At 39.6% G+C, this 10548-nt stretch overlaps 1 pseudogene; it reads right to left on the bottom strand.

Annotated features, from left to right (window-relative positions):
• The window catches only part of LOC122563390, a 108519-nt pseudogene extending 101702 nt beyond the window's left edge, over positions 1-6817 (bottom strand).
• Positions 6818-10548: the final 3731 nt, after the last annotated feature.

Below are 10548 nucleotides of genomic sequence, written 5' to 3'. Positions count from 1 at the left end.
GGCTGTACAGGACATTGGTTAGGCCACTGTTGGAATATTGCGTGCAATTCTAGTCTCCTTCCTATCGGAAAGATGTTGTGAAACTTGAAAGGGTTCAGAAAAAATTTACAAGAATGTTGCCAGGGTTGGAGGATCTGAGCTACAGGGAGAGACTGAACAGGCTGGGGCTGTTTTCCCTGGAGCATCGGAGGCTGAGGGGTGACCTTATAGAGGTTTACAAAATTATGAGGGGCATGGATAGAATAAATAGGCAAAATCTTTTCTCTGGGACTGGGTAGTCCAGAACTAGAGGGCATAGGTTTAGGGTGAGAGGGGAAAGATATAAAAGAGATCTAAGGGGCAACGTTTTCATGCAGATGGTGGTACGTGTATAGAATGAGCTGCCAGAGGATGTGGTGGAGGCTGGTACAATTGCAACATTTAAGAGGCATTTGGATGGGTATATGAATAGGAAGGGTTTGGAGGAATATGGGCCGGGTGCTGGCAGGTGGGTCGAGATTGGGTTGGGATATCTGGTCGACATGGACTGGTTGCACCGAAGGGTCTGTTTCCTTGCTGTACATCTCTATGACTCTATGACTCCAGATTCACAGCAATGTTGACTCTTAACTGCCCTTTGAAATGATCTACCAAACCATGTTTAACTGCTACAATGTCTGATAACTCTCCATCAAAAAGCACTTTGATTGTACTTAACAAGCATAGATTACAACGGTTCGAGTAGACAGCTCATTACCAACCTCTTAAGGACAATGAGGGATGGGTAACAAATGTTGGCCTTGCCAGCAGCACTCATCTTCCATGAATATGTAATAATGCAGGATGGCTGTGCTGTAGGGGTGGAAGTAGGTTTTATTCAGGATATTCCAGAAGGAAAAGAAACAGTAAATAATTGAATGAGACAAAGTGGTATGTCTTTAAAATGGAACCTCAGAACAGGAGTTAGTTCATTTTGAAGTGTTACTTTTTTAACTTTTTGTTTCTCCCTGTGGATGGGATATCAAAATCACTGCTTGAATGGGAACTGGGGAAAACTGTGGCAGGTACGGTCAAGCACTGGGTTTTCAAGGTCTTAAGAACTGTCAGATAAAATACTTCAGATAACCTGAAGTATTTTTGGCTTAGGACAAAATACAAGCAAGCATACTTTTAATTTGGAAATTTACTTTCATGTTATGTTTGTAGAGCAACTGGTTTTGAACTCCTTGGCTTTTTCCTTCCCTCTATTTTTGGAGTGCTGATTGACATGGTTTTCCTCCCTAAATTTGGCTTCCACATGTGTCTTCTGCTCCTTCAGCAATAAATGAGCTTGTTGAATGGAGGCAAATGGTGATAATGGCAGCCAAGGCTTAACATTGAAAACATCAGTCAAATAAGGTGAAATAAATGACAGCTCAAATTAGGAAGGACATTCCTCTCTGTTTGTAAAACAGGGGAGTGTTACTTTGTGAACAAAAACTTGAGGAGGAAAGCTATTATGAAAGATTTACTGAGAATATTCCCTTCACATTAAAATATGATCTTACTGTAATGATAAAGACGTATATCTCTGCCAGGAAATGCAATGCCTGAATCAGGATTATGCCCAGATCATTTTTTTTATAGAAATAATAAACTGAAAACAGTACATTTATTTTTTTGTATGCTCTTTAATTAGCTACTCAGTAACTTAATATATATTAAAAAACACTAATTATTCAACCAAACAACATTTATATAAGAGTAATTACACTTTCAAAGCTTGTTACTGATGTTAGGCAATATGAGTAGATTGACACTTTGACACTTAATTTGTCAAACATAAAGAGTAAATGGCAATTTGGAAGCAGTTTCTTTGGATTGAAATTTTACTTTGGCTGAAAAAAATCTATATAAGAGCAAATGGGAAAGAGGTTGCTGCACTGAAATTTTACACTTGGATTGTGTGCAGATATAAACTGGAATCATCTGCCTCAAAATAATAGATATTGCCAAGCTGGTCAGAAATAAATGAATCCAAGGCATGTAGATTTGGCTATAACCGGTGTAGTAATTCTGGAAGTCTGGTTCAAATTCAGCTAAGACCTTAATGGGATGAAAATTGCCTCTCACTTGGTGGCGTGGTGACCCTAGCTGAATTATGTTTGGGTCACCCTCTGTCAGATTACCTGCTTATGAAAGTATGCAGCAAAAAAATTAATAATGGGAGCTAAATCAGCATTTTCATTGAAAGGGAGTACAAAGATGGCAGTGAGGAGGTGAACATGTGTCTCTACTAAGTAAACAAATTCTTGGTCTGATGCAGAATGCGTGTTACATAGCATCTAACCAAATTGCAGTTGAACTGGGAGTCATTCATCTTGATCGTTGTTTCAAGTAGAAGAATGTTCTATTCTCATCAAGAATAATTAACATTGAAGCAGTTTATTTTGAAAGAGAGAATAAATCTTCACAAATATGATTCCTGAAGGGTCTGGACAGGTTGAATGTGGAGATGTTTCTCTTATAAGGTAATCTAGAACTAATGGTCATTGCTTAAAAATAAGGCGTCGTCCATTTAAAAAAAAGATATGAAGCAAAATATTTTCTCTCAGAGGGCTGTGACTCTTTAGAACTCTCTTCCTGAAAAACCATGGAAGCAGAGTCCTTGAATATTTTCAAGGCTGAGGTGAAGAGATTCTTAGAAAAGATGGTGTGGTTGGATGGGGAGGGAATGAGGGATGAAAGGCTATTTGAGGTGGGTAGGAATGTGGATTTGAGGATACAATTAGATCACCATTAATAAATTGTGGAGAAGGTTTGTGGACAAAATATCTGTTAACTCTGTTTTTCTCTCCACAAATACTGCCAGACCTATTGTGTTTCTCCCTTATTCTCTGTTTGTTTCAGATTTCCAGCAAGCACAGTACTTTTAAACACCACTTCTTATTTCTACATCTGGATGTGAGCATCTACCTTCAGTGAGAGGGGAACAATATTTCTAATTAATGTTTTATTACTTCTTTGTAATTAACAATATTTCTACACCAAAAAGCACTTTTGGAAAAAAAGATCTGCTGGGTTTTGTGCTCTGGATTTACCTTTTCCCCCCCCTCTTCAGTATTTTTTTGTCCCTTCTAGAATGAAAATTTCATAATGATAGAAATATATATCAATGCTGGCTTCTAAATCTTCATCTAAAATATAACATTTAATATTTAGTGAGGCTGCAAAGCAAATTCATATTATCATAACCTCCTTTCATCGTTACATTTACAGTGTTAGCACCATTATCTGTGACAATATATCAGACTGGCAGACTAAAAGATGGAGAAACTCATCAAACAAACCAATTGTTTTTTTGGCAGCAAAAAGGAGTTGCCAAATGGTTTAAAATGTACAAATCTTGCCATTTTCCTTTTATTTATGGTGCTTTCTCTAAAATTTTTATCTGATTGAAAGTGAACCAAAACAAAAGAAGAGGCAGAGAAATTCATATTATTTTCATCCTTATTCATGTGTACATTTGTAATGAGCAAAATGTTATGTTAACCTGTTTTATTAAATCCTCGGGCATTTTGCTGCATTGTTGTTCCTTTCAGTTCTTTTACTCCCTTTTTTTAATTACATGTTTTTGGACATTTTCCTCATCCCGCAAGCCATGCTATCTTTTTCAGAAAGAAAGGAAGGTGCTGTAGCCTCTTGATGTGCCAATGAAGGTCATTGACATTGCTTCACAGAACTCATTAGAAACTGGTCCGAACTACATGGAAAGAAGCCTTTCCCATTCTCTCTTAATTTCCTTGTTTCCTTCAAGTGACTTGGCCAGTTCTGGGAAGCTCAGTCCTTGGGGAAAAATGTTACTGATAATGACATCTAATTCCGAGGTTTGCAACTTTGATCTATTTGAAAGTAAGCCCTGATGGTTTACATTCAGCATTATGCTACAAAGCTTTATCAGTTAATTGTTGGGACTCCATGACATAAATCCATCACATTAGGGAGTTTCAATCCAAATAATTGCTTGGTAGTACTGACTTAAATACAGCCAAAAAGAGACGAGAATTCAAAACTTTTGTCTTCCAGTCATTAGAACTAGGATGCAAGAAACAGACTTGGATAAAAGGACACCATTTTATACAGAAGGAAAAAAGGTGTTGCTTAACTGGGTCATCATTAGCATGGAGATGGTGCAAGAACAGGTCCTTGTCAACCTTAATTCTCATAGATTCTGATTGATTAGGGTTTTGACATAGAGCTGTGTCAGAGATTATCTCTATGACCCCTTCTTCGATAAAGTGCAATGTATGTAAAAATTCAATTTGCCAACATAAAACGGGATCCTGGGTATTTATATATGAAGTGATTAGCACACGCAGGTGCACCATATTGCAAGTCTGAGCAATGGTCAATGGGATGCATCGTTTTATATGGTCCACTATGAAGCTTCGCCTTTTTGCCTCCTTTTATCAATGGTTGAATTTCTGTCTACATTTCACAGTTCTATACAAAGGTAAGGAGAACCTTTCTTCTTTCAGAGGGTTGTGTAACTTTGGAAATCTTTGCCTCAGATGGCATGGAAGCTTGGTCATAGAATATTTCTAAGGCAATTGTAGACAGATTTTTGTTAGACAGGGAAATCAAAGGTTATAGTTGGGAATGATCTGGTGAAATTCTCACTGGACAGCAGCAAGATGCCAACAGATGGGGATTAATGCTTGTTAGATGCCTTGTTAATGTCTCAACTCACCTCATTAATATTCAGACTCCCACCTTAACAACCAAACAAGCACAACATTGGGAAAACTTGAGAAGGAAGTCAGAGTACACATATATGGCAGATTTTGCTCAATGCTTGCTTCATATGACCTCCATATTAGATAAGGGCTAACAGCAGTACACTCTCCTACTCCATGAACATTTGTATTCAGCATGTGCCAACCTGTCATGATCATCCTAACACTTCTACTACTCCCTGGTAGGGCCACCTGGAAGCATAGACTTCTATTGCATGGCACACCTGTAACTAGCAATGAAACACTGCAGTGAGGGTGTTTTTCAATGAGGATGGGCACCCAGTTCACAGATTGGACAAGGCTGCACCTCAGGCTGGTTACGTGGTCTCTTTGTGCTCTGTACTTAGTGCCTACATACTTGATCAATCATCGCTGCATTGCCTTGTCATGCCAATTAGTGCTGTCACGCAGCTAGGCAGCTTGCCTTGCAGTCCTCAGTTGTGTGGACATATTGCTGTGTTATGTCAATCTGACACCTTCAACATGTGTCAGCAAGCACATCACATCTGCAGCCATCAGGAAGCCATGCATTCAGCCCGAAGCAGATTAGTCCTCACTGAAGTCATGGAGGCATCTGTCTTCCAGGGTGTGCCAACACAGTAGGTTCAGGGCCGCATCTCATAGCAGTGAAGGACTTTAGGTTGGGCTAATGGTGGTGAGCATATTGATCAGGCAGTCCAACCCTCTGCATTCCAAGGTGCAGGCCACAGTCAGTCTGCTGTCTCCATAGCAGCTGGTCCAAAAGGCAAGGTCGTGCAGAAAAGGATTTGTATGGGCACCAGCCAGACGCCTGGGCATTTCTTCCTTAGAGCAGTCCGGTCATGTTAGTTCAGAGTGTGGGCCACAGTCCATCTGTCAGCTTCCAGGGTGCTGGACCTGACTCTCCAAGGCAGCCAGACTGTCACATGGCTCACTGCAATGCTACAGCTTCTGGGCATTGAGGGCCATTGCGTCCCACATCCCTGTTTGCTGCTCCTGCTCCTCCCTGTTTATCTGGACAAAGTCCCTGAATGCTGGCATCACCAGGTCCTCTTTTTCTCTGGGCTGGGCAACTGCATGGTCCCTGTCAGTTCTCTGAGTGCCAGCAACCTGGGACATTGCTGTCTCAGTGAGGCATTCACCAGCTTGTTCTCCCATACTCTCAGAGGTGATTGGTCCCACAGAGGTGTCAGTATCTGAGCTGGTGGGGCTTGGTGCAAGGGCAGCCTTGCTAATACTTCCTCAGTACTCGTATCCTCAGAGACAGCCAACCTTTTCTCTTCAGATATAATTGGTAGGCTCGTGGAACCTACAAGACAAGAAAGAGAGAATACCATGGTGGGAAGTGATGTGCAAGGACTGAGCGTGATAACAGGCCTAATGGGAGAGTAGCAGTAACATGCAGGGTCCTTACTTGTTTGGCAGGACATGCATGTTTCTGTATCCCCACAGGAGCCATGTCGGTTGTGTTCTGCTAGGGCCACTATTCTCCTCTCATTTAGGGTGAGGATGCAGATTTCAAGCACCCCTTTACTCATCTGGTCTCTCTCCTACCTGTTGTCAGCGGTCTTCAACTAGAATGAGAAGGAAAAGGGGGTGAATACGTGTGATGACAGTGGATGGGATTCAGTTGGCACATGTGGGGAAAAGGTGGCAAGATGGAGGCAAAGGATTGAGGAGGCAGAAAAGAGGATGTGCAAGGCTACTAGTGCAGTAGGCTGAAGGGGAAGCACTGGTGAGGGAAGATGTTACAGGCAATACTGAGAATGGTGTGGCATGGGGCCTGGTGTGGCATGGATACCATGGAGCGGAGAATGTCATTTACTTTCTTTCTATACTGTCGGCTGTTTCTCTGCATCCGAGGGATGGCACTGACCAGGTGGTGTTCTCTGGGTGTTCTGTTAGGGTCTCATAGTGCTTCTTCCTCTGCTGGTCCTCTTGGAAGATGACTCTTTTACCTTGCACCAGCCTTTGACCAAGTTCAGGTCCCTTTCGGACAACTGCAGTTCTGTCTTCCTGTTCTCCACCATATTTTTAACCCTGTCCATGGCTGAGCAGGGCTGCTCCTGAGTGCCAGTGCTCATCGGGGTGCACTGCATGTTTTAAAGGTGTCATAGGCACAAGGCGGCTGGTGCTTTAGTGGATATTTGCTGAATGGTGAATTCTTCTAGGATGGGTGCATGGTAAGATGAGATGGAAATTGGGCATGAAGGACATGATGGGGGTATAGTAGGTAATTGATGAGGTAGGTTTGGTAAGATATGCTAACAGAACTCACTAGATAAATTCAAAACACCTCCAAAAGACTCAGAATTTGCCAAAACATTTGTAAGAGTTCACCATTGGAAACATTTATTAAAGAGTAGACATGAGGGAGGGATTCCCCTCGTGGGGAAGAACAAAATGAGAGGCCATTAATATGAGGTAACTGCCCAGTGTCCAATAGGGAGTTCAGAAGAACCCCTTTGACCAGAAATGATGATCATGTTGAACTCACTTCCAGAATATGCAGTTGAGATAAATAGTGTGGATGCATTTAAGGGGAGGCCAGGCAAATATATACGATAGAAGGGTTAAGAAGGTTATCCCTGGAAAGATAGATAAGGAAGGATGGAAGAAGTCTTGAGTAGAATGCAAATACTGAAAGGCCTACTCTTGTGATGTGTATTCTATACTGCATAATTTAACCTAATTATTATTATTACAGCACCAGAATATTTAGATAACATGTAGACCATGAGTAGAAAACAAAAAAAGCCAATGACAAGTGATAAAGTTACCGTAAATATTTACCAAGCTAATCAATAGCAGAGAATAGAAGACTTAAATTAACATCCAGTGAGGGATTAGAGAATGGAAAAAGGAAAACATTTCCTTGACAAAAGTTGAAATTAAAGTAGTATTCAGAAAAGTTTCACTTTCTTCGTTCTTTCTATTTCACTGCATAGGATACTGCTTAAATCAGCATCATTATGTCACAGTTAGTAACTGGTATCAAATATTCTCTAACATTGATGAAAGTAGATTGAAACATCTTCCTTCAGTAAATCATTTAAACCCTGCCTTAAAAAACACTGTTTTCAATAATCTGTATCTGTCAGACTATATACTGTCTTGAATATAATTTTACATGTGCAAAAAGGATCACAAATTTAAAGCAGATTGAGTGCATTCCTCTGTCTGAAGAGAAGATAAGTGCTTCCATGTGTTGTACCACACAAATAAACCTCAGTTGCCAAAGGAGATTTTATTATGGGTATTTATTTCTTTACAGATATCCACTGTGGTTTCATCAGCAAGATGAGGAACACATTACGTGTCCCATTTTTCAAACTGTTACCCCAATAACAGGTGTTGGTGGTCGGACTGTGTTATAAACAAGATATTATTAACATCTAATCGGCCAGATATATTGTACAACAGTGAAACCCACAACCAAAATCTGATGTCAAACTGCGTGGTCTGAACTGAGTATTGCTGCATGAGAGGATTTTCCTTTCAATACAGGTTGTAGTTTCTTTTGGCTATCTCAGTTATATTTCTTTGCCCAGGCCACCAATTATTTGAAGGTGAAACCTGTTCATCAAATTACTGTTAATAACTCAGATATTGTTCAAATTTGTTTTGTTCTCCAGAGCTGTTAGTCAGCCATTCATGTCCAACTCCAGGAACCGTACTGAGAAACTAGCAGAAGGAGTAGGCCATTCAGCCCTCTGCTCTGTCATCCATTACAGTCATGGCTGATTTTCTATCTCGATGCTGTATTCCTGCATTCTCCCCTTACTCCACAATGCCTTTAATATTTCAAACATCTCCTTCTTGACGATACTCAATGACCTGGTCTCCACAGTCTTCTGTAGAAGCAAGTTCTATAGGTTGAACCCTTCCTAACTTAATGGTTGTGATCTTACAGTATCAATATCACTGGTAAGACCACTAACAATAAATGAGCTCAACAAACAATTCAGGTGATTATCCAAAACAAAGAAAATTGAGGCTTGAAAGCAAAATTTGCACCTTGGATTGCACCTAAATTGTTTTCACAGTCAATCACTGTTGAGATACAGTCACTGTTGTGAAGAGATCAGCAGTAAGTTACACACAGCAGATTCCATAGATAGCATGTAATAGTAACAGGTCCATGTGCTTCAATGATGCTTAGAGTGAGGACAAAAAATTGACCAAGATGTTGTGAGAACACAATGTATTAAATAATCTGTTTGTAAGGATTGTGAAAATGGGTTGCTCAACCCGAAACGTTAACTTTGATTTTTCTCCACAGATGCTGCCAGGCCTGTTGGGGTTTTCCAGCAATTTCTGTTGTTGTTTCTGATTTACAGCATCTTTCAATTTTTATTTTGTCAGTATTAGTTGAGCAACACAGTAAAATGTTCATTTCTGTGAACCTATTTATCAACCACCAAATTAATCCAACTGGTGTATGTTTTCTTCAGCAACAGGTCGATGGGAATTAACTAACTTACGAGCATCTTTGCATTGAGTGTAAACAGAACAGGTGTCTGGTTCACTCTTGTGTTGGAAGATATTATTTGAGAATGTTTTTGAAGTTATTTGAAAAAAGAAAATTACCTTACCTGAAGTTAATCACAGGTGCTACATGTGCTACATTGGTGACAATTAGAACTCTATGAATTCTCATTGATTGTGTCCTAACCACTGTCAGTTGCATCAACTGTTCAAAAAAAACCTTAAATGACGATGCATGGGTCTTATTGTGGTCTAGTGGTAGTGTTCCTATCCCAGGACTAGTAGCTCTGGGTTCAAGTTCTACTTGTGCCAGACATGTATAATAACATTGCTGAATTGTTTGATTAGCAAAATAAATAAATATGCTTATATCAAAATATAATTAGACACAATGTAATACCTTATAGTGGATCTTGTTCTCAGTTTAAATCCCCCTTATGATTTGACAGCTGCTCTGTAGGTATTTAGGCACTAGTATTCTCCAAAGTCTGTCATTTCACATAACAAAGCCCCAGGAGCCTGGCAGAAAGTCTTTACATAACCATAATAAAGGAAGCGAATTTAGAATCAGTCCTGCGATCATAACTCTCATTACATTAATATTGACATAAAAGGTTTCAGTATTAAGTTATACCAAATTGCTGGGAAAAATTGTAACTGAGAGACAATCTGTTTAAATTTTATTTTACCACAAAGCATACTGTGCTTTGGTTGTATTACATCACATTACAATGTAAAATGTTTCCCTCCTTTTCCTACCTAGCAAGCTGTAACTTTAATATAGTTGCCATAAACTGGTAATGTTCATGGGACTAAAAGCTCAAATCTTTGTCTGGATATATTGGAATAAATTTTCATGCAATCACCAATGAATTTTAAAACAATATTGATTCATATATAAATGTTCGTGTCATTAAACTAATCTTTTATGATTCACTAATGGAACAAATAATATAGGATAGCAAACCTATTCTGAGAATGCAGTGTGAGTCTACAGCTTAATTTCCACAAGTTGGTTGTAAGTCACTTGTAGAGAGTTTTAGAAAACAGTGAGGTAATTTCTAAGACCCTGGATGAACACATGCCCCAACGCATGGTATCATGTTATAAAAATAACTGAACGTGTAATAGTTACTGTCATTATTTGTATCATTCAGTTAATGTGCGTTTATTTTAAAAATAGCAGAAACTGTAGGGGCCTGACCTGTGGGCTATGGTGAGAAATCTGGGCGAATGTGTGAGAAGTTAAATGAGGCCTTTCTCAATTTTGGGCAGAACTCATTGCATTTTCAAAGAGTTCCAGGTATCGAGGTGAGTTTCTTGTTTG

Source organism: Chiloscyllium plagiosum, chromosome 27, assembly GCF_004010195.1.
Source record: "Chiloscyllium plagiosum isolate BGI_BamShark_2017 chromosome 27, ASM401019v2, whole genome shotgun sequence".
In the NCBI taxonomy this organism is placed as follows: domain Eukaryota; kingdom Metazoa; phylum Chordata; class Chondrichthyes; order Orectolobiformes; family Hemiscylliidae; genus Chiloscyllium; species Chiloscyllium plagiosum.
Note: the sequence above shows the minus strand (reverse complement) of the source record. Positions and strands in the feature narration are given on the sequence as shown.